At 40.6% G+C, this 25383-nt stretch overlaps 2 protein-coding genes and 1 pseudogene across 2 annotated transcripts in view; all 3 read right to left on the bottom strand.

The window, feature by feature from the left end:
* Positions 1-25383, bottom strand: part of LOC136161650 (zinc finger protein 665-like) — a 365259-nt gene that overhangs the window by 311102 nt on the left and 28774 nt on the right. The window lies entirely within an intron of this gene.
* The window catches only part of LOC136161647 (zinc finger protein 665-like), a 224826-nt gene continuing 211881 nt past the window's right edge, over positions 12439-25383 (bottom strand). Inside the window, exon 4 of the transcript XR_010661750.1 lies at positions 12439-12576. The gene's annotated coding sequence lies outside the window, so the exon portion shown is untranslated. The remainder of the gene's footprint in view (positions 12577-25383) is intronic.
* Positions 16064-23993, bottom strand: LOC136161685 (glutaredoxin-1 pseudogene; annotated as a pseudogene).

The following is a 25383-nucleotide window of genomic DNA, read 5'->3' as shown; positions in this document are numbered from 1 at the left end:
CTGGGTCAGATCCGTCGGCAGGCGAGCTGGTCCTGGAGTACCCCGAGCGGTCTGGATGTCAGCCCCAGTAGAAATGGGGGTGTCCCTTCGTGGTCGCCAGTTGTTGTAGGAAGGGGGACCCCCTTCCAGGGCCCGAAGTTGGGCTCTTGTCTAACACTCGGAAAAGAATTGTCCGAGGAGACACGTGCTGACAAAGCAAGAGATTTTATTGGGAAGGGCACCCGGGTGGAGAGCAGTAGGTAAGGGAACCCAAGGAGAACTGCTCTGCCGCGTGGCTCACAGTCTTGGGTTTTATGGTGATGGGATTAGTTTCCGGGTGGTCTTTGGCCAATCATTCTAATTCAGAGTCTTTCCTGGTGGCGCACGCATCGCTCAGCCAAGATGGATGCTAGCAAGAGGGATTCTGGGAAGTGGACAGACAGGTTGTGTCTCCTCTAGATCTTTCCCGAACTCTTCCGGCTGGTGGTGGCTTATTAGTTCGGTATTCCTTATCAGGATCTCTTGCCATAAAACAACTCATGCAAATGGTTACTATGGTGCCTGGCCAGGGTGGGCGGTTTCAATCAGTGTGTTTCCCCTAACAGTAATAGGTGATGGGATCTCTGGTTGCAATGCACCCATAGGTTTCATAAAAGAATTAACTTTTCTAAACTCTGTTAAGAGACACCATTTGTTATATTTCCTTTTTATAACAAAAATAGGAGAGTTCCAAAAAGAGCAAGATTCCTCAATATGTTTCATTTTTAATTGTGTGTTTATAAATTCTTTAGTAGCTTGTAATTTTTCTTTCGAAAGGGGCCATTGCTTTGTCTAAATAGGCTCATAATTTTTCTCAGTTATTTTAATAATTGTTTTGAGCAGTGGCCCCTAGGAAAAATGTGGAATGTATATCTGAGTTTTCCATTGCATAAGTAAGTCCCTTCCTATTAGATTAAGGGGTGCATCTATCACATAAGGTCTTAATGTTGTAGGTTGGCCTTTTGGTCTATCATATGGGTAGATTTGAATATTTTGATAAATTTCTTGTACTTTGGTTTGAGAAATTCTTGCAATTTGGCAAGAGACCTTTTGTATAGGTCAGGATTTGGGCCACAAGTGTTTGGAAATAATCATAATATTAGATCCAGTGCCGAGGAGACCAGAAAATCTTTTGCCATTAATTTTGATGTTTATATTTGGTTGGACATATTTAAATACCAATGATGTCCATAAGGATTGTTTTTGATCTGTATTGCCAAATTTGCCTGTCCGTACATTATTAGAGGAGTTAATAGAAATCTAAGGCAAAAGAAGTAATTGAGCAATTTTGTCCCCCCTTTTGAATTGCCATAGAATCTGAGCTGACATCATAATTTGAATTTCTCCTTTATAATTTGAATCAATTTTTCCAGGGTGAACAGTAATTCTTTTAGAAGCCAAATTAGGTCAACCAAGTAAAAGACTGAAGGTTTGTGAGGGCAGGGGTCCAAAAAGTCCAGTAGGTATTCTAGAAGGGACTGTTTAAGGGTAAAGGAAAAAATCATTTAGGGCTGGTATATTAGGGCACTGTTGGACGTTAAGGGTTTGAGGGAAAAGATAGAATTTGCCCCTGGTTTTTGTTGTAGGGGACCTGGGAGGTCCCCTGTTTGGAGTTTACTAGAATAGGTTTTCCTTCAATATCAAATTTAAATTTACTGTCTTTGGCCCAGTGCATTCCTCTATGGCAGCAAGGGCAAATTTTTGGAGGTTTTTTATTAGCCTTCTTAGGGCAGTCCCTTTTTAAATGGTTTTTATCTCCACATGTAAAGCATTCTTCATTTCCTTTTTTGAAAGGTAGTAGCCATTGTTTCAACTAGTATTTGCATCTTTTAAGTTTTTGATCCTAGATTGTGACAAGCCTTCAAATAATCAGTAATAATCCTAGTCTCACAAATTGCAGCTGTAGCTCTTTGACATTTCTGATTTACAGTCTCATAAGCAAGTAATTTCTCTAGCTGTTTTTTAGTTTCTTCTCTGATTACAGTACAGGAAATAGCAGCTTCTAATCTAGCTTAAAAATTAGCATAGCTTTTCATTAGGTTTCAACAAAGGAGAGACTTTTGGAGTTGCAACTGTTGGCAGAGGAGAAGCATTTGGAGCAACTGGGGCAGGGCTAGTAAGAAAATTTTGAGATATTTTGTATGGTTTTAATTGGGCCTTTTGTAAAGTTTAATCATTTAATTTATACTTATGTAATAAGTGTTCTGTCTGTTGCTGAATATTGGAAGGGCTAGAATGTACCTTGAAATGGCAGAATTACAGCTTTAATAAGAGCCCATAGGGGCTAGAGATCAATTGGAATATTTTTTCCTTGCTTGGCTGCTCATTTAACATTTTCTTTGACTTGGAGCCAAATTTCTAAATCAAAACTGCATTTATCAGGAAACTAAGGATTATGTTCAACTACTGTTTGAAGGCAAGCCTCTATTCATTGGCGTGAAACCAGAAGTCCCTGAACTTTAAACAAATGGTGAAGTAAAGTAGAAAAATAACTGGGCTGGCCAGCCGCTTGACCCGTGCCTTAGTACTTACTGACTTCAACAGGTCCCTGAGTCACTCCGCCCCATATGTCACGTATACCAGTGTCCCTGTTTCTTGGCGACATTTGTTCGGGTCCTTTAATGGACGGGAACCTGGTGGTACGGAGTCAACGATAAGAAAGTAAAAGAGAGAGAGACAAAAAAGACTCGGGGACCTAAGCTCTGATGGAGCAAAGGTGCTTTAATGATTTTTCCATGAGTATATATAGGCTGTGGTACAAGAAACTTCTTTCGGGAATGATAGAGATCAGAAAACCAAACGTACAGCAACCGTTACCAAGGGAACAAGGGGTAATGTTAGTCACAAGGTCAGGAGACAATCCATATCTCAAGAAAGGGGAAGGAGACTAAGCAGTTTTGCCCTAAAGAGAATGTTGACTAAAGGAGACCCAAGCCTGCCTCACACAATGACCTCAGTCCCTGGGAGCAGCGTGCTGTTCTGCTTGAAGAGAGACAAAGGACTTATGAGAGACAGCACGTAGGAATCCTCCCGTCAAACATTCCTTGACACTCCTGCAGTTTCCACTGCCTCCTCTAGCTATTACTCAGGGCCCCTGGATCAGAGACCCTCAATATGAGGGTAAGGAGAATATGTTGCCTCAACAATTTCGGGTCTATGCCCCTTCCCAGCAGGAAGATGTTACAGGACAATTTCTCCACCCCTTTCCCCGGCAACCGTATTCTCCTAAAAGCAGGAGGAAATGAAAGAGTTAAAGCTTAGGCAGGCAGTGGAAGGCCCTGTAAGGAGGTGGCAAACATTCTCACTTCTACTTTCCTTAAGCCTTGTGCAACGATGTATCACTAGAGAACTGACCTTTCTTTAGGTCCAGAACTAATGATTACACAGCACAATGTCTTACTCATGGAAATGCTTTTCTGAGGCTCTATGTTAATGATTATAATTGTAACAAATCTTGCCTGGGAACCTATATCTCAAGACTTGTACCGGTGATTACACAGCAACAGTATATCTTGCCCAGAGACATTGTCTGGAAGCTGTTCTCCCTGGCTAAACTTGTACCAAAGTTATCTCAGGATGTATGTCTTGGGAAAGGGCCTAATAGACCTCTTACAACATTGAGGTATTCTTTTTATCTATTCTCAGCAGCTAGTTGAGAAGTATATAAGGTCCCACTTAAACTAATGAGGCAGATACTCTTTCTACTCCCACAAACCTTCGGTCTCTTACTTGGCGGATCTAGTTTGACTTTTAAAGGAATTATTGTTCACCCTGGAATAATTGATTCAGATTATAAGGGAGAAATTCAAATTATTATGTCATCTCAGATACTATGGCAATTTAAAAAGGGGGACAAAATTGCCAAACTACTTCTTTTACCTTACATTTCTATTAACTCCTGTAATGGCATTCAGACAGGTGGATTTGGCAGTACAGATCAAAAACAATCCTTATGTACATCAATAGTATCTGAATATGCATGACCAAATATAAATACCAAAATTAATGGCAAAAGATTTTCTGGTCTTCTTGATATGGATCCAATATTACTATTATTTCCAAACATTAGTGGCCCAAATCTTGGCCTGTACAGAGAATTTCTTGCCAAATTGCAGGAGTTTCTCAAACCAAAGTACAAGAGGTTTATCAAAGTGTCCAAATATATCCATGTGAGGGACGAAAAGGCCAGCCTGCAACATTGCAACCTTATGTGATAAATGCACCCCTTAATTTAATAGGAAGAGATTTACTTATGCAATGGCAAACTCAAATATATATTCCACATTTTTCCTAGGGGCCACTGCTCACTTAACAAACAATGCAATTATTAAAATTGCTTGGAAAAATGAAAGAGTATATACTCTTCCCACACTCTGTCATGTGGGAATTCTCCCACCATCTGTCAGTATTATGTAGCCAAAGCCCTTGAACCTATGAGAAAACAGTTTCCTAACTTTCTTGTTATTCATTATATGGATGATATATTGTATTCAGCTCCATCTGTTTTAGAAACTCAAGAAATATTTGACATAGCTCAAGAATACTGAAAGGACTCTGGATTAATCATTGCCCCTGAAAAGATTCAAACCTCTACAACAACGTATTACTCCCCAAGTAACACAGATTCATGTTGATAAATTATCAACCTTGAATGATTTTCAAAAACTTTTAGGCGATATAAACTGGATTAGACCCTCTTTAGGCATTGCAAATTATCAACTGACCAATCTATTTAATACTTTGAAAGGAGATCCCGATTTAAATAGCCCTCGTTTGATACAAAATAAATTGCAGAAACAGTTTCTTACTCGTATTAGACTTGAATTACCTCTAGAGTTGTTTATACTCCCTTCTCTCCATTCCCCCATGGGACTTCTTGCCCAGCAAGAACACCGGCTAGAATGGATCTATACACAATTTAGAGGGACAAGGTCACTGACGCCCTATCTTGATTTGATTGCTCTAATACTTGTCAATGGGAGAAATAGAACTAAGACTCTAATTGGCTCCGATCCTCATAAAATTGTAATACCTATTAATAAATCTCAATTCGAGAATGCACTACAAACTTCTACCGATTTCCAGATAGCCTTTCTGGAGTATTTTAGGGAAATTTCAGTTCATTATCCTTACTACAAACTCTGGAATTTCTTCAAAAATACTGAATTTATTACCTCTTGCATTGTCACATCACAACCTATACCTCAAATGGATGTTTTCTATATAGATGGGACTAAAAATGCCAAAGCCTCATTCTGGTCTCTCAAAGAATATAATGTCTTTTATACTAAATTTCATTCTGCTCAAGAAAACTAATTATATACTCTTATTCAAGTTACTCACCTACATCCTTACTCTGTTAATATAGTTTCTGACTCCTTATATTCAGTTTTTATATTAGGAAATATAGAAACCTCTATTATAAATTCGAATCAACCTATTATTCAACAACTTTTTCTCGAACTACAGTCTCTTATTAGGGACTGCACTTCCCCCATTTATTTTACCCATATTCGAACACATTCCTGCCTTCCCGGCCTTATGACTCATGGTAATGAGCAAGCTGATAAACTTGTTTCTTTTGCTACTCCCGAGGAACAATGCTGTATTGCACAATAATGCTGTCTCCTTACACCAAATTTAGAAAATTCCATACCGCCATGCTAAAGAAATCATTAATAATGACTCTACTTGTAGACCCCTGCATCTTCAGCCCATTGCACAGGGTGTTAATCCTCGAGGATTACAACCCAATGAATTATGGCAAATAGATGTAACTCATTGCCCTGAACTTTCTCCATCTTCTTTCCTACATGTCTGTATCAACACAAATTCTTCTTTTATATGAGCCACACCTCTTTGAGGTGAGGCTACACGGTATGTTATAACCCACCCATTAGCTTGTTTTGCAATAATGGGAACTCCCAACTCTATAAAAACAAACAATGGCCCTGCCTATACTTATAGGCAATTCAAACAATTATTTTCTACTAAACATATTACAGGCATTCCTTACAGTCCACAAGCACAGGGCATAGTTGAATGAGCACATCACACACTGAAACTACAAATAAAAAATTTTTAAAAGGGGGAATACACAGGAACATTTCTATCTTCCTTATCCAGAGCAGATTTTACTAGATCTCAGCACTATGTACTCTCTAATCCTATAACTATTGTTAATACAGCTTTGTTTGTTTTAAATTTTTAAAACTTACGGCAAGAAGATACCTTGACACGAGCAGAAAAACATTTCAAGGAATTGAAGGATACCTCTCTTCCTCTGCCCATTTGGTATTAAGATGGGCTAACTAAGCAATGGAAATTTGGGAAATTAATCTTACAGGGAAAGGGGTATGCTTGTATTTCTCCAGATGGATCCAACGAACTCAATTGGCTTCCTCTTCGGAAGATCTGCCTCAGGGGAGCCGCTGATGTTCAAAACAGAGATGAAAAGACACAACCCCCGGGAGGAAAAAATTCCGATACAGGCCCATGGCGGCTCTAAAAATCTCCAAGAAGCACTGCCCTTGACGTCATCAACCTCATGATCTCCCTGCTGCTGCTGCTAAGTCACTTAAGTCGTGTCCGACTCTGTGCGACCCGGTCCCTGGGATTCTCCAGGCAAGAACACTGGAGTGGGTTGCCATTTCCTTCTCCAATGCACAAAAGTGAAAAGTGAAAGGGAAGTCGCTCAGTCGTGTTCGACTCTTCGCGATCCGATGGACTACAGCCTACCAGGCTCCTCCGTCCATGGGGTTTTCCAGGCAAGAGTACTGGAGTGGGGTGCCATTGCCTTCTCCCATGATGTCCCTACTTGGGGACAAATAAAAACCCTTACTAGAAAGAAATGAGGCAAATTATCACAATAACAAGATAAAAAAAAATAAAAACCCTTACTAATCAAGCTGAACATCTGGTTTCTCAACAGGGAATGCTGCGGAATCCAGAAAATATTTTTGTTGATATGCTTCCTTTGCTTGCTTTTGCGTCTCCTGCTCAAGCTGAATTAATTAATCATACTTAAAAAATAATTAATCATACTTACTGGGCCTATATACCAAACCCCCCTTTAATGCAGGTTGTAGAATGGACAGATAAATGACCGATCGTATCCACCAATGACTCAGTACATATGCCTCCTCCTTGGAGCTTGGAGGGGCCCTTTTATCCTGAGGAAGAAGGGAGACTAATCAATATTTCTCTAGGGTTTGAAGTCCTTCCTCTATGCATGGGTCCAGCAGAATTATGCATTAACATTAGCTGACAAACATGGGCTTTCGCTCTGCCTCCAAAGAAGAACTTTCGGACATTGCTTGGACTGTTTACTGCCCTTTCTTTCTATGAGAACCATGTCAACACTACTGAAACTCTAGGAAAATGACAAAAATCATTATGCAGAGGGTTTACATGTAAGAACTTTAAATGTACTCCTATTAATTGGGACAGATGTCAAGCTAAATCAGGGAAATTAATGTTTGTGGCCAATTACACCATTGTTGATTGGGGACCCCATGGTATGTGGTTGACTAACTGCTCAGATGATATTAACAGCACTGTATGTGATTATGCTACTCAAGTAGCATAGAAGGTTACTAATACTATGATGGAACATTACCATGAAAAAGGACTTCTTGGCTGGCTTGACAGTGGAATGGCACCCCCTTACCCTCGAGTCGTCCTCAATAAATGGATTGGGCCTGAACAGTGGGACATCTGGAAACTTGCTGCGAGCACTGAAGAACTTGGAACTTGGACTGGATATTTTGTGGGGATCAGCTGTAGGCATAGTAACTATTCCTTTTGTTATAATCATTCACATTTCATAAAAGCTTCTCTTCCCCTTCCTTTTGTTATAGCTATAGCAAACTTGCAGCTTAATAAGACTTTACGTTCTGTGACTTGTACTGATTGCAAATTGTATACTTGTCTTAATTCCTCTGTTTCTTTGAAAAACAATTCCCTTTTATTCTTCCATCTCGACGTAGTCTATGGTTGCCATTAGATCTCCAACGACCCTGGGAAGAGGGTCCCAGGCAGGCCTTGCCTCCGAGCTACTTACTAAATTAGTTCAACAATCTAAATGATACATTGGATGGTTAATTCTTGGCATTTTGGGATTATTAGCCATTTGCACTACTGCCAAAGCCTTTGACTGTGTGGATCACAATAAACTGTGGAAAATTCTGAAAGAGAAGGGAGTACCAGACCACCTGACCTGCCTCTTGAGAAACCTATATGCATGTCAGGAAGCAACAGTTAGAACTGGACATGGAACAACAGACTGGTTCCAAATAGGAAAACGAGTACGTCAAGGCTCTATATTGTCACCCTGCTTATTTAACTTATATGCAGAGTACATCATGAGAAATGCTGGGCTGGAAGAAGCAGAAGCTGGAATCAAGATTGCTGGGAGAAATATCAATAACCTCAGATATGCAGATGACACCACCCTTATGGCAGAAAATGAAGAGGAACTAAAAAACCTCTTGATGAAAGTGAAAGAGGAGAGTGAAAAAGTTTGGCTTAAAGCTCAACATTCAGAAAACTATATCATGGCTTCTGGTCCCATCATTTCATGGGAAATAGATGGGGAAACAGTGGAAACAAGTGTCAGACTTTATTTTGGGGGTCTCCAAAATCACTTCAGATGTTGGTTGCAGCCATGAAATTAAAAGACACTTACTGCTTGGAAGGAAAGGTATGACCAGCCTACATAGTATATTAAGAAGCAGAGACATTACTTTGCCAACAAAGGTCCTTCTGGTCAAGGGTATGGTTTTTCCAGTGGTCATGTATGGATGTGAGAGTTGGATGCCGAAGAACTGATGCTTTTGAATTGTGGTGTTGGAGAAGACTTGAGAGTCCCTTGAACTGCAAGAAGATCCAACCAGTCCATCCTAAAGGAGATCAGTCCTGGGTGTTCATTGGAAGGACTTATGTTGAAGCTGAAATGCCAGTACTTTGGCCACCTCATGTGAAGGGTTGACTCATTGGAAAGGACCCTGATGCTGGGAGGGATTGGGGGCAGGAGGAAAAGGGGACGACAGAGGATGAGGTGGCTGGATGGCATCACTGACTCGATGGAGATGAGTTTGAGTAAACTCCAGGAGTTGGTGATGGACAGGGAGGCCTGGCGTGCTGCGATTCATGGGGTCGCAAAGAGTCAGACACGACTGAGCGACTGAACTGAACTGAACTGAACTGAACTGCACTACTGCCAATGTCACAGGCATTGCTTTACAAACCTCAATTCAGATACACAACTTTATTCAAAATTGAATTAAAGATGCTCATACTATGTGGACCACTCAGGCTCAGATAAATGAGGACTTTCCAGATGAAATACAGGAAATAAAAACAGCCATCCAATGGGTTGGAAATCAATTAATAGATTTACAAAAACAAGTTATACTAAAATGTGACTGGAATTCTACTCAATTTTGTATTACCCCTGTTCGGTTCAGCTATAGTGCCTACTCTTGGGAACAAATCAAATTTCATTTGCAAGACATACATGATAATCCTTCCTTAAATGTACAATTATTACAAAAGGAAATCTTTGAGACCTTCTCTAAGAGCTTACCCTCTTCCAGCAATTTGGAAACCTTAGCTGAACAGCTAGCTGATCAATTATCTGGGCTAGACCCTCGAGGATGGTTTCAAAGCATTACACATAGTATTGGATCTGGAGCTATAATGCTGATAATTATCCTAGTGATTATATTTGTGGTATACCGATACCTTTCAGCTACAATTGTTCAAACTAAACAAACTCAATTGGTCAGGGCCTTTTTCACAAAAAGTATCTACAGTCACCCCAATGATGAAAAAATAAAAAAGGGGGAATTGTCAGGGGAGGTTCAACTTTAAGGGATCCAATATGTTGCATTTTCTTCTTTTGTGTGCAGTTTCTCAAGGGCTGTCTATTCCTTATCAGTTCCAGAAAACAGGAAGGAGCAGAACTGCACGCAGTTCTCAGGACTGAGATCATGAGAAAGGGCACCTGCTTGGATTCCTTTCAGTGACTCCCTTCAGTGACCTTTTACTTACAGGACTATCCATTTTGTTGCAACTGATGGAATTTCATTCTTAATGGCTGAGTAATCATTTTATTTGGAGAAGGAAATGGCAACCCACTCCAGTGTTCTTGCCTTGAGAATCCCAGGGACGGGGTAGCCTGGTGGGCTGCCGTCTATGGGGTCGCACAGAGTCGGACATGACTGAAGCGACTTAGCAGCAATCATTTTATTGAAGATATATAAGCATGCGTTTCTGCAAAAAAGTACCCTTGTTTCACTCGAGACTTGGGTACCCCCCATCCTGTCCTTCTTTTCTTTGCCTTCTTTTCATCGACTCCAGTCCCCAAGTCCCAGTCTGTCAAGACCATAACAGATAAGGAAGATAGAAGTGTTCCTCTGTATTCCCCCTTTAAAAAATTTTTTTGTTTGTAGTTTCAGTGTGTGATGTGCTCTTTCAACTCTGCCCTGTGCTTGTGGATTATAAGGAATACCTGTAATATGTTTAATAGAAAATAATTGTAAAAAATATTTGAATTGCCTAGAAATATAGGTAGGGCCATTGTCTGTTTCTATAGAACTAGGTGTTCCCATTATTGTAAAACAAGTTAATAGGTGGGTTATAACCTCTGGGAGGTGTGACCAATATAAAAGAAGAATTTGTATCGATGGAGATATGTAAGAAGGAAGAGGGAGAATGTTCAGGGCAATGAGTTACATCCATTTGCCATAGTTCATTTGGTTGTAATCCTCCAGGATTGATACTTTGTTCAGTGGGTCGAAGATATGGGGCCCTACAAGTAGAGTAATTATTAATGATTTCTTTAGCATGTTGGTATGGAATTTTCCAAATTTGATGTAATGAATCAGTATTATTATGTAATAGAGCATGTTGCTCTTCAGGAGTAGCAAAAGAGACAAGTTTATCAGCTTGTTCATTGCCATGAGCCTTCCAGGGAAGGAAGCCTTCCGGGGCCAGGAAGACAAGAATGTGTTTGAATATGGGTAATATAAATGGGGGAAGTGTGGTTCTTCATAATAGATTGTAATTCAAGAAAAAGTTGTTGGATAATAGATTGATTAGAATTTATGGTCGAAGTTTCTATATTTCTTAATACAAAAACTGAATATAAGGAGTCAGAAACTATATTAATAGGATGAGAATATAGGTGAATAACCTGAATGAGAGCATATAATTCGTTTTGTTGAGCAGAGTGAAATTTAGTATAAAAGACATTATATTCTTTGAGAGACCACAATGAAGCTTTCGTATTTTTAGTCCCATCTATATAGAAAACATCCATTTGAGGTATAGGTTGTGATGTGACAATGTGAGAGAAAATAAGTTCAGTATTTTTGAAGAAATTCCAGAGTTTGTTAGAAGGATAATGAAATGAAATTTCTCCAAAATATTCCAGAAAGGCTATTTGGAAATCGGTAGAAGTTTGTAATGCGTTCTTGAATTGAGATTGAGATTAGAATTGGCATGATCTCAGGTCACATCATGAAACCACATTAATCCATTGAAGATTTTTTTTCTGGTTTAAGAAGAGCTTTTATCAAAATTTGCCAATCATAAGGAATAAAATTTCGAATAGAAGATGCCGTAGCATTTAGAAGTTCTTTAGTAAAGGTGAATGAGGGCCGTACTTAATTACAGCCTTTTCCATCAGTTGCGTGTGAGAAAAATCAATGCCTTCGTATTGAGGTATTAGCTGCCCTTGAGCATAAACATTTCCTAACACAGGAAAGGCAAAAAGATAATCGGCCTCAGAGACTCGAGATTGCAAAGCCAGTAAATCAGAAAGGCTTCATCGTGAAGGAGAATGAGTGGATTGTCTGTTTTCATAAATATGAGTGTGTGTGAGGGGCTTATCATTGTCATCAAAAAAAGTATTGTTGGCTTTAGTGTCAAAGAGAGCATCAGAAGAATCACCATCAGATTAATTTTGTCCTCTAATTGAGGGGACCTTCAGTTTCGTGCCTGTTACAAGAGGAGGAAGAGGATTGCTTGGGACAGCCAGAGCAGGGATGGTGGAAACATTTTATGTTGTTCTAATTGGGCCTTCTGTAAAGTCTTGTCATCTAATTTATATTCGTATAATGAGCGTTCCGCTTGTTGACAAATATCAGGGGGACTAGAATTGCCTTGAAATGGCAAGATGGCGGCTTTAATGAGGGCCCACAAGGGCCAGAAATTTATTGGAATATTTTCTCCCTGTGTTGTGGCTTGTTCAAAATTTTCTTTAACCCAGTTCCAAATTTCTAAATGGAAACTGCCTTCATCAGGGAACCAGGGATTCTATTTAACCACTGTTTGGAGACAAACCTCTATCCGTTGACGTGAAATCAAAAGTCCTTGATCCTTAAATAAATGATGAAGTATAGTAGAGAAGTGGTGGGGCTTTCCAGCCGTTCATCCTATAATCCCGCACTTACCGACCTTCCTAGGTCCTAACAGTCACTCCGTCCGCTTTTCAACGGCGTTCACCAGGTCCCTGTTCTGGCGCCACTTGTTACGGTCTTTGTAGACTGGGACCTTGGAACTGGAGTCGATGAGAAGGATGCAGGGGACCCAAGTCTCGAGTGAAACAAGGGTGCTTCATTTGCAGAAATGCATGTTTATATCACTTCATGCAAGGCAGCTTTAGGCAGTAAAAAAAATTGAGCAAAAACAAAGCCAAGCAAATAACAATCTTCAAAGGGCCAGAAAGCGTTCCATATCCTGAGTAAGAGGAGCATAACTGAATAGATTACCTTTAAGTAAAAGGTCATTGAAGGGAGTCACTGAAAGGAATCCAAGCAGGTGCCCTTTCTCATGATCTCAGTCCTGAGAACTGTGTGCCGCTCTGCTCTTTCCTGTTTTCCAGGAGCTGATAAGGAATAGAGAGTCCTTGAGAAACGGCACACAGAAGAAGAAAATAACATATTGGATCCCTTAAAGTTGAACGCCCCCTGACACAGAGCAATTATTTTTAGCATCAAATTTGATCAGAACCAGGATAATATGTGCATGTGTGTGAATCACATTTAACAGCTGTCATTACCATTTGCTACTGTTGTATTCAAAGAACTACATTCTGAATGTATCAAGGTTTCCTGTTTCCATGAATAAAATATAAACACTTGTGTCCTGACCCTGGATGAATTGTGTTTATTCCATCAACACAGTTTTATCTCACTTCAGTACTTTATAACAGCAGCTAACAAGGCACCATTAGGCTCTCAGATTTAAATAAATCTAGAACAATTTCTTGTCACCATGGAATCAAAGAACATAAAATTTGGGGGTTACATAGTCATAATTTGTAACTAAAGTTACTCTCTCTACACTCTATACCAGAACATTCATATGACTGTAATCCAAATAGCACAGCAGTGCATTTTAGACCAACTTCCAGTAATGTGCAGAAATTGCATCAGATAAAGGTCTAATTTGCTTTATTTTTAGTTTTGGTTATGCTGGGTCTTTGCTGCTGCATGTAAGCTTTCTCTAGTTGCTATGGGTGTTGGCTTTTTTTGTTGGGAAGCACAGCCTGTAGGTGTGAGGGCTCAGCAGTTGCAGCTCACAGGCTCTAAAGCATGGACTCAAGTAGCTGCAGCACATGCTGTTAATGGCATGTGGGATCTTCTCAGACCAAGGATGGAACCTGTATCCTCTGCATTGACAGGCAGATTCTTAGCCACTGAACCATTGGGGAAGTCTCTAATTAGCTTTATTGAATGATTGGTGCATTGGGCAGAATTCAACCTGGTAAATGGGTGCTCCAAGGAGCCTGACACAGTGGACAGTCTCAGGATGTTGATGGTATTTTCATGTGCATTTTGATTGTGTATCTATTATAGATTTTTGGCTTCTCCTTACTATGAAGTTTTTATTTAGATATGGGCTCTTGGTGTTTCTTAGACTTGGGTGACTGTTTCCTTTCCCAGATTAGAGTGGTTTCAGCTGTTTTCTCCTCCTAAGATCTTTCCTGTATTCTTCTGGGTCTCCTACAGGGCAAATATTAGTGGCTTGTTGTCCCTAGTTTAAGAGGTCTCTTAAAATGTCCTCCTTTTATCCTTTTTCATTCTGTTCAGTAGTGGTGATTTTCAGTACTTTCTTCTAGCTCACCGATGTGTTTTCTGCCTCATTTAGCCTGTTCTGATTCATTTTAGTTTCTGGGTTTTTTTTTTTTTTTTTTTTTTCATTTCATTTACTATATTCTGCAGTTTGTTTGGTTGGTTGTTATATTTTCTAAGTCTTCATTAAATACTTCTTATTTCTCAGGTTGTGCATTTTTTCCCCAGGTTCACTGATCATGTTTACTATCACTACTTTGAACTCTTTCAGGTAGATTGTCTATCTCCACATTACTTAGTTCTTCTGGGGTTTTGTCTTGTTCCTCCCTCTGTGACATATTCCTGTGTCACCTCGTTTTGTGTACATTTCTATTTGTATTGTAATCTATCTGGTAGCGTGGTTACGTTTCTTGACCTTGGAGAAGTGGCCCTCTGAAGGCGATATCCCAGGCACCCTTCTCCCGATCCAAGAGCCAGAGGACATCTGATCCCAGGGTGGTGTCCCACGTGTATTTGCAGACTCGGATTGCAAGCTGTGGGACTCCACTTTTCTTGCTTTTGGTGTCTGCCCCCTGATGTGAAGAGCCAACTCATTGGAAAAGATCCTGATGCTGGGAAAGATTGAGGACAGGAAGAGAAAGGGGCGACAGAGGACTAGAGGGTTGGATGACATCACCGATTCAATGGATATGAGTTTGAGCAAACTCCAGGAGATGCTGAAGGACAGGGAAGCCTGGCATGCTGCAGTCCATGGGGTTGCAAAGAGTCAGACATGACTGAGTGGCTGACCAACAACCCTGCTGGGTGAGGCTGGTCTGGAGGCTTGTGCCTGCACAGTGGTGGTTAGAACTGGGTTTTGACCTTTTTGTGGGTAGAGTCACGTCGAAAGGCATGTGTACATGAAGGCTTTGGACAGCCTGTCTGCTGATGGTTAGGGCTGCATCCTGGCCCTTTCATCGTTTGGCCTTAGGGGCCCCATTGCTGTAGCCTACAGGTTCTGAGTGGAGCCAGTGTTGGGCCAAGATGGAGACCTCATGCAGGCAAGTGCTCTCTCATAGTTCTGCCCTCAGGATCTGTGTCCCCACAGTGAGCCACAGCCCACCCCCAACCCCTCAGAGATCCTTCAAGACCAGCAGGCAGGTTTCACCATCCAGGATTCTAGCAAACAGTTGTGTTTTGCCCTTCATCTCAGCTTCATCTCAGTGTGCATGAGGCTTCGTCTGCACCTGTTAAGAGTGAAGTCTCTGTTTTCCCCATCCCTGTGGGGCTCCTGCAGTCAGGGCCCACTGATCTTCAGAAGTAAATGTTAAAGATTTCTTTGGCCTTATTCATTGATTCATGGGTTGGCCAGCATCGCACCTGGTAAATATACAGGTGCTCCTAGAAGCTGTCTGTCCTTTTTACACCAAGGTATATATGAATCAGTGGGTTGTTTTCAAACTTTTGTGACCTGAATATGCTCATAAATGCCATGACACAAAGTAGGTGCAGCATAAACACGAAGAAGCTGAGTTTCTTTCGGGGTGGAGTTCACTTCCATGAAAAAACTGAAATGGCAAAATGGTGAAATGAAATGTTTAATTTGGGAGTTGGCTGTGCTCAGGTGCTTGAAAGTGAAGTGAGTAGAGTTGAACAAGCACAAAATGAAGGGAATGAGTATGAATTTCAACTGTATTTTGTGACAGGGAAATAGTCTCTAGTGCCAAATGCCTGCAAGTCATCCTGCCGTTTCCCAGTGTTGTGTTCACATTCAGAGCCCAAAGATCTTGCCGAGAAAGTGAGATGTGTTCTTTGTTCCCAACTGGAAATACTTTCCTTGATAACTGATGTCAAATTGGACTCAAATTCACTTTTATTTCACAATTTGAGAGTGCCTGTTTTAGTGCTTTCTGCGTGCTATCTTTTTGAATTTGAACTCCAAAATAAGTACTGATGTTCTTTCTCGTTTCCCAGATGAAGGAACTTAAATGGAACAAAAATCACCCCATCCCAGGAAGTGACTGAATTGGAGCCTGAATCCACGTTGTCTCGCCTCAAAGATCTCTTCACCATGTTGCTACACTGTGGCCCAGGTTGTTGGCATGGCTACAGTAATTCTTGTTGCAGTTGACAGGGCCGAGGTGCAGGCAGGCTCAAAGCGTGGGACAAGTCACCTTGTCGCAGTTGTGTTTCTGGGGGAACAGCTGAGGGGAGGCTCCCTGAGGCGGCACCTCAGGCAGCAGACCAAGTGCAGGTGGACTCTCTGCATATAGTAATTCTGAGAGAATAGGGCCATCCACCAGCTCTGTGCCCACAACAATCAAATGCTGCTGGTCAGTTAGGATGACCTCAGTGTATTTACAAAGATCTGTTGGAAGAACTTAACAGAAAAACCTGAACAAAACTGTTTGGCCAATCCACTAAATATCTGTGTCCAGTGGGCTGCCTCCCAGAAGAAAAAGACAAGGAATAAACATTTCATTAATGTTTTTAGACTGTTTTTTTTAAGACATAATTCTGTTGCATAGTTTAGTTTGTAGAATAGTGAAAACATAACTTTTATATGCACTATGTATGTGTGCTAAGGTGCTTCAGTCATGCCTGCCTCTTTGTGACCCTATGGACTGTAGCCCCCCCAGGCTCCTCTGGCAATGGGATTCTCCAGGCAAAAATACTGGAGTGGATTGCCATGCAGTCCTCCAGGGTATGGTGCTGACCTAGGGATCAAACCATTCTTTACCACTAGCGCCACCATGACCCAGTAATAAGTGCCTTCTTGTTGTGGTAGTCCGGAAACGAACCCACAGTATCTCCAGACCATGTCTTTAGTTTTATTCCATTGGTCAGTGTTGCTAATGAATGTTTAAATAAGATGTAGGTATACTGATTACCATATAATCCTAGAAGAGAGATTATCCAAGGTGAAGTTGTATTTGTTTAGGCAAGAGTGGTTCATTATGGTTGATAGAGAAGACACATTTCTTTATAGCCAAGAACAAGTGTAAATTGGTGCCAACTACTGAAATAATTGGACGAGACTGTGGTTGCTGAGGTTTAGAAGAGAAACATGAGTAAGGGATAAAACACTTTAGCATAACAATAGTTTATTATCTATTAGAAATCATATCATTATTAATGGAAGACTAAAAGAGAAACTCTTGACAGAGCTCTATTAGCCTTTGCCCTGCTTCATTCTGTACTCCAAGGCCAAATTTGTCTGTTACTCCAGGTGTTTCTTGACTTCCTACTTTTGCATTCCAGTCCCCTATAATGAAAAGGACATCTTCTTTGGGGTGTTAGTTCTAGAAGGTCTTGTAGGTCTTCATAGAACTGTTCATCTTCAGCTTCTTCAACGTTACTGGTTGGGGCATAGGCTTGGATTATCGTGATAGTGAATGGTTTGCCTTGGAAACGAACAGAGATTATTCTGTTTTTGAGATGGCATGCAAGCACTTACCGCATTTTGGACTCTTTTGTTGACTATGATGGCTACTCCATTTCTTCTAAGTGATTCCTGCCCACAGTAGTAGATATAATGGTCATCTGAGTTAAATTTACCCATTCCAATCCGTCTTAGTTCGCTGATTTTAAAATGTCAATGTTCACTCTTGCCATCTCCTGTTTGACCACTTCCAATTTACCTTGATTCATGGACCTAACAGTCCAGGTTCCTAGGCAATATTGCTCTTTACAGCATTGAACCTTGCTTCTATCACCAGTCCCATCCACAACTGGGTGTTGTTTTTTCTTTGGCTCCATCCCTTCATTCTTTGTAGAGTTATTTTTCCACTGATCTCCAGTAGCATATTGGGCACCTACCGACCTGGGGAGTTCATCTTTCAGTGTCCTATCTTTTGCCTTTTCATACTGTTCATGGGGTTCTCAAGGCAGGACTACTGAAGTAGTTTTCCATTCCCTTCTCCAGTCGACCACATTCTGTCTGACCTCTCCACCATGGCCCATCCATCTTGGGTGACCCCACACGGCATGGCTTAGTTTCATTGAGTTAGACAAGGCTGTGGTCCGTGTGATCACATTGGCTAGTTGTCTGTGATTGTGGTTTCAGTCTGTCTGCCCTCTGATGCCCTCTCTCAGTGCCTACCATCTTACTTGGGTTTCTCTTGCCTTGGACGTGGGGTATTGCTTCACAGCTTCTCCAGCAAAGCGCAGCCGCCGCTCCTTACCTTGGACATGGGATAGCTCCTCTCGGCCGCCACCCCTGACCTTTGACGTAGAGTAGCTCCTCTCAGCTGCTCCCCTTACCTTGGCCATGGGGTAGCTACTCTCAGTCGTTCTTGTTAAAGGTCATAGAAAACAAGCTGAATTCTCAGTTAGTGGTACCTTCTGTGTGGCATTTTCAGATCCAGTCAGTGATAAAACTGTTTAGCTTGTGAAATCAACAAGAGAGTTCCAGAAAAACATCTATTTCTGTTTTATTGACTATGCTAAAGCCCTTGACTGTGTGGATCACAATAAACTGTGGAAAACTCTGATACCAGACCACCTGACTTGCCTCGAGAAACCTGTATGCAGGTCAGGAAGCAACAGTTAGAATTGGACATGGACGAACAGATTGGTTCCAAATAGGAAAAGGAGTACGTCAAGGCTGTATATTTTCACCCTGCTTATTTAACTTATATGCAGAGTACATCATGAGAAACGCTGGGCTGAAAGAAGCACAAGCTGGAATCAAGATTGCTGGGAGAAATATCAATAACCTCAGATATGCAGATTACACCACCCTTATGGCAGAAAGTGAAGAAAAACTAAAGAGCCTCTTGAAAGTGAAAGAGGAGAGTGAAAAAGTTGCCTTAAAGCTCAACATTCAGAAAACTAAAATCATGGCATCCAGTCCCATCACTCCATGGGGAAACAGTGGAAACTGGAAACACTGGCTGACTTTATTTTTCTGGGTTCCAGAATCAGCGCAGATGGTGATTGCAGCCATGAAATTAAAAAACGCTTGCTCCTTGAAAAGAAAGTTATGACCAACCTAGACAGCATATTAAAAAGCAGAGACATTACTTTGTCAACAAAGGTCCGTCTAGTCAAGGCTATGGTTTTTCCAGTAGTCATGTATGGCTGTGAGAGTTGGACTGTAAAGAAAGCTGAGTGCCGAAGGAGTGATGCTTTTGCACTGTGGTGTTGGAGAAGACTCTTGAGAGTCCCTTGGACTGCAAGGAGATCCAACCATTCCATCCTAAAGGAGATCAGTCCTGGGTGTTCATTGGAAGGACTGATGTTGAAGCTGAGACTCCAATATTTTGGCTTCCTGATGTGAAAAGCTGACTCATTAGAAAAGACCCTGATGCTGGAAAAGATTGAGGGCAGGGGGAGAAGGGGACAACAGAGGATGAGATGGTTGGATGGCATCATTGACTCGATGGACATGGGTTTGGGTAGACTCCGGGAATTGTTGATGGACAGGGAGGCCTGGCGTGCTTCGGTTCATGGGGTCGCAAAGAGTCAGACACAGCTGAGTGACTGAACTGAACTGAACAGCAAAGAACTATCCAGGAAGTGAGTCTTACTAGATACAGACCTCCATTAACAAACTGGGATTTAACATTCATTGGAACTTCTTTTTCTCCCTAAAATCACCATCATTTTTACCAAATATAACCAAATTGAGACTTATTTGTGATATAGATTCAGTCTCAATAAACTTGACCTGATGATTTCTATAACCATAATTGATTATAGACTTTTTTGCTTTGTTGAGTTTTTTAAAAATTTATTTACTTCTTAATTGAAGGATAATTGCTTTACAGAATTTTGTTGTTTTCTGTCAAACCTCAACATGAATTGCTGAGAATTGTATAGAGTCTCAGACTGAACTTTTAAAATAAATCTTTTAGAGCTAGGAAAGTCAAGCCACAGGCTTACCACAGATTTATGTGAATTCCTCATATCTCAAGGTCTCCAAAAATTCCTTGAGATTTCTGTACCTGTTAGTGAGATAACCCTCCTAACTTATCTGATAAAGTTGCTGGAAACTAAGAGTTTCCAATCTCTGAAGGGTTCAGATAGAGAGAAAAGATAAATGTTTCAATTTGTTTATAAAAGATAATTTTAACAAATTACTGTCATAATTAGTTTCAGGGGAAAGTTTTTTTTTTTTCTTACACCTGGAAAACACATATTCAAACCAGTAATTTTTCAGATACAAGCCATAAAAGTTATAAGCATATTCGCCAGTTCTTTCAGTCTGTCTGTCAAGCTTTGTGAAGTCATCAGGGTTTTCATTAGAATCCTTACCCACTTCAGAAACTGGTATTTATCTGAAAGTCTTTCTATAAATCTTCTTGAAGTGCAAGTATTTTTGCGAAGCTTGATTAGTGCAATGACAATATTTTGAGATAGTAATTATAGAATTATGCCTGATAACATTTTACCCAAACATATCAGAATTTTAGGAACGCCATATAGTTTCTACAATATCTATATTAGTAACATTTACAACACAATATAACCCGAGACTTATTACTCACTTGACAATACTTCCCATGTAATTCTGTATAGAAAATGAGCCTAATTAGTGTAATATCTCTCTTTGGGGTGTTTCATGGGCCCTCTGAATCATCCCAAAGTTACCTAGAAATCAAGTTATTCATTACAATGACTTAGGAAGTTTTGTCAACAAATATCAAAAAGGTTTGGAACACTCAGTCAGATAAGATTATAGGTCATTGTGAAACAACCAGTTCAGTTCAGTTAAATTCAGTTGCTCAGTCGTGTCCAACTCTTTATGACTCAATGAACCAGAGCATGCCAGGCCTCCCTTTCTATCACCAACTCCTGGAGTTTACCGAAACTCATGTCCATTGAGTTGGTGATGCAATGCAACCATCTCATCCTCTGTCGTCCTCTTCTCCTCCTGCCCTCCATCTTTCCCAGCATCAGGGTCTTTTCAAATGAGTCAGCTCTAGCTATTCACATAGCCAAAGTAACAATAAAAGATTTCAGAACACATCATTTAAGAGATTAAAAAAACTTAAATCTTTTATCAAAGGCAGTTCACCATCTGAAGAAAAGGTATCATCTTAACAGACAGAAAAGCTAAACTCAACTTTTGCAACAGGCAGGAAAGAGAAATTCAAAGCTAAATAAGTTTTACTTTATTTAAAAGGCAAACTTAATTAAATTTATTTTACACTTATTTTAAACCATGTACAAAATTCTCTTCTCATGGTTCACTTTTCAGAAACTCTGTCACTCTTTGTACCCATTACTTTGTTCTTCCATCCTAAAAAGCCACCTGTAAGTCAGGCTTACTTCCTTTTCCCTTCACAAAATGCAGTTCCACTCCTCATGCCTTATTTACCAAAAACACACTTCCTACTTTCCTTAAGCAACAAAGAACTGACTTTTTTTTTTTTTTTTTTGGCAAGTTGGTCTATTTTTAATACTGAGTCAAAAGAAGTTATTTTTGACCTCCCAAAATGCCCATCCCTTTTTATTGAGATTAACATATTTCAGAATTTTAAGTAAACAGTTGCTGTAACCGGGTAAAGTTGTCCCAGGTCCATCCTCCAGGAACTGCTGTCATGATTAGCAATGCCATCCAGTCCTCAAGGGGGATATCAGCCTGGGTCGTCTCTGTAATTATAGAAGAGCTCCAGTTTGCTTTAGCTGTCTCAACAGTTCCCCTCTCTCATGCTATTTACTAAATCAGTGCATGTACCTATGCACTCTTTACCGATGAATACCCGAGGTACCGTTCTGGCTCCTGTGAGCTGTTGCAAGTAATCTTGAATCTCATTGGTGTCGCCGTTGTCAGTGATATCGAAAAATCCCAAAAGCCCTTGTTTGAAGGGCAGTTGGCTAAAGAGCTCCTGAGTCCTTCTGCAGTAGGGGCAGGTGGGCTTGATGAACACAACCACCTTCCCAGACTGGACCTAGCTGTTCATGAACGTTTGAGCCATGCTGCCTCCCCCGGGAGGACACCTCGACTGCCAAGAACTGACTTTTATATTAGTGTTTTTTAGATTGGTGAACATAGATACCAGTGATAATTTCTAAAACCTTTGCTTTCTTAGAGAGAACATTTTAGGATGGCACCAAACAAAATGAGGGCAAAATGAGGACTGTAGCCCGGGAGGCAGCATCTCAGATAGCTCTGAGAGACTGCTTCAAAGCGGCAGTGGGGAAGGTCAGTATAGAAGGTTTTGGTGAATGGGAAGATCAATACCATGAAGGAATTATTTTATAAAAGGTTTTTTGTTAGTCATGAGGATATGATGTCACCATGAAGGGATTTAGTGCTTCTCTAGATAGGAGGAGATGCAACGATTGAGACCATAAAATCTGTTCCTAAAAACACTAAAAAAAAAAAAAAAAAAATCCAACTATCTAAAGACCTGTCTCACCAGATTCCCTTGGAGCATGGAGTGCCTCACTCCACAGTTGTTGAAGGTCAACAGCTATAGCAGCATGGGGTTCAGTCTCCGTAGAGGCAGATGGCAAATGCCTTTGTTGCTCAGTCACTGGCATTGCTCTTGGTAAATGCCACTTATAGCTGACAGGTGTTTGCTATGACCACTATGTTCTCTTAACAAAACTGTTAGCTTTGTCCTGCTTCATTCTGTACACAAAGGCCAAACTTGCCTGTTACTCCAGGTATCTCTTGACTTCCTACTTTTGCTTTCTAGTCCCCTATGATGAAAAGGACATCTTTTTTTGGTGTTAGTTCTATGAAATCTGTAGGTCTTCATAGAACTTAAATTTCAGCTTCTTTGGCATTAGTGGTTCAGGTATAGACTTGGATTACTGTGATGTTGAATGGTTTGCCTTGGAAACGAACAGAGATCATTCTGTCGTTTTCGAGATTGCATCCAAGTAGTGCATTTTGGACTCTTTCGTTGACTATGATAGCTACTCCATTTCTTCTAAGGGATTCTTGCCCACAGTAGTAAATATGATGGTCACCTGAATTAAATTCACCCATTCTGGTCCATTTTAGTTCACTGACTCCTGGAAAGTTAATGTTCACTCTTGCCATCTTTTGTTTGACCACTTCCAATTGACCTTGATTCATGGACCTAACATTCCAGGTTCCTATGCAATACTGTTCTTTACAGCATCGGACTTTACTTCCACCCCCAGAGACATCCATAACTGGCTGTTGTTTTTGCTTTGGCTCAGCCTCTTCACTCCTTCTGGAGCTATTTCTCTGCTCTCCTCCAGTAGCACTCTACCAACCTGGGGAGTTCATCTTTCAGTGTCATATCTTTTTGCCTTTTCATAGTGTTGTTGCTAGCAAAGTAATACTCAAAATTCTCCAAGCTAGTCTCCAACAGTACATGAACCAAGAACTTCCAGACATTCAAGCTGGATTTAGAAAAGGCAGAGGAACCAGAGATCAAATTGCTAATATCCAAAAAGCAAGAGAATGTCAGAAAAACATCTACTTCTGCTTCACGGACTATGCTAAAGCCTTTAATGTGTGGATCACAACAAATTTTGGAAAATTCTTAAAGAGATGGGAATACCAGACCACCTTACCTGCTTCCCGAGAAACCTGTATACAGGTCAAGAAGTAACAGTTAGAACCAAACATGGAACAATGGACTGGTTCCAAATTGGGAAAGGAGTACAAAGGAGTATGTCAAGGCGGTGTATTGTCACTCTGCTTATTTAACTTAGCTTCCGAGTACATCATACAAAATGCTGGGCTGGATGAAGCACAAGCTGGAATCAAGATTGCGGGGAGAAATATCAATAACCTCAGATATGCAGATGACATCACCCTTATGGCAGAAAGTGAAGAGGAACTGAAGTGAAAGAGGAAAGTGAAAAAGCTGGCTTAAAATTCAACATTCAAAAAACTAAGATCATGGCATCCAGCCCCATCACTTCAACCCAAATAGATGGGGAAACAATGGAAATAGTGAGAGACTTTATTTTCTTAGGCTCCAAAATCACTGCAGATGGTGACTGCAGCCATGAAATTAAAAGTAAAACTTGCTCCTTGGAAATAAAACTATGACCACCCTAGACAACATATTAAAAAGCAGAGACATTACTTTGCCCACAGAGGTCCATCTAGTCAAAGCTATGGTTTTTCCAGTAGTCATGTATGGATGTGAGAGTTGGGCCATAAAGAAGGCTAAGCATTGAAGAATTGATGCTTTTGAGTGATGGTGTTGGAGAAGACTCTTGAGAGTCCCTAGGACTGCAAGGAGATCAAACCAGTCAATCCTAAAACAGATCAACCTTGAATATTCATTGGAAGGACTGAAGCTGAAGCTTCAATATTTTGGCCACCTGATGCAAAGAAGTGACTCATTAGAAAAGCCCCTGATGCTGGGAAAGATTGAAGGCAGAAGGAGAAGGGGGCAGAGGATGAGATGGTTGAATGGCATCACTGACTCAATGGACATGAGTTTGAGCAAGCTCCGGGAGATGGTGAATTACAGGGGAGCCTGGTGTACTGCAGTCCACGGGGTCTCAAAGAGTCGGACATGACTCAAGCAACTGAACAACAACTCAAAAAGCGGAAGAAGAGAAAGATAAGGACACTCTCCCCCTCCCCACTTCTCCTTTTATTATAAAACTGTAGCCCACTAATTACTCTGGGCAGCACGCTCTCCCCCTCTGCTTGTAAGCCTCACAAGTGTCCTATCTTTTTTTTTCTTTTCAGTCAGCACAGGCTGCCATAGAAAGATGGTATAGATGCCTAGAGACACAGAAAGGATCTTGTTGCTAGCGCAGGAGACAGGGTAGGTGGTATGTGAGAAGGAAGAAATTTTACTGTCTGAGTGCTGCTCACAGGATCTGACAATCTACATTCTTCTAAATTTGGGGGTTTTTCTCCTATGTTCTAAGTCTAAACCTGTTAAAACTCAAGTCTGTAAATTTAGCTGTTCCACCTCTTATTTATGTATTTTTAAAAAATAAATATTTATTATTTATTTGACTGCACTGACTCTTAGTTGTGGCAAGTGGGATCTAGTTTCCCATCCAGGAATGGAACCTGGGGCACCTGCATTGGAAGCATGGAGTCTTAGTTACTGGACCACCAGGGAAGCCCTCAAATATCTCTAAGCTGGTGAGTTTTGCATTGCAATGCTTGTTTTATGACTAAGTTTTAAAATGAAACTATGAGATCTCTATTGGGATATATGTATTGCTAAGGTTAATTTGTAGGTGAGCTCTATTTAACTACCTTTTTAAAAAGTGCTTGCATATTAAACATTTCTAAATATAACAGATACTAAGCTAAATGGATTTCAGATTCGTATGACCTGAGAAACATTTAGTATTAAATTAACATTTGGCATTAAAGTTTGTTGTTTGCTTGTTT

This window comes from Muntiacus reevesi, chromosome 2, assembly GCF_963930625.1.
Source record: "Muntiacus reevesi chromosome 2, mMunRee1.1, whole genome shotgun sequence".
Lineage (NCBI taxonomy): Eukaryota > Metazoa > Chordata > Mammalia > Artiodactyla > Cervidae > Muntiacus > Muntiacus reevesi.
Note: the sequence above shows the minus strand (reverse complement) of the source record. Positions and strands in the feature narration are given on the sequence as shown.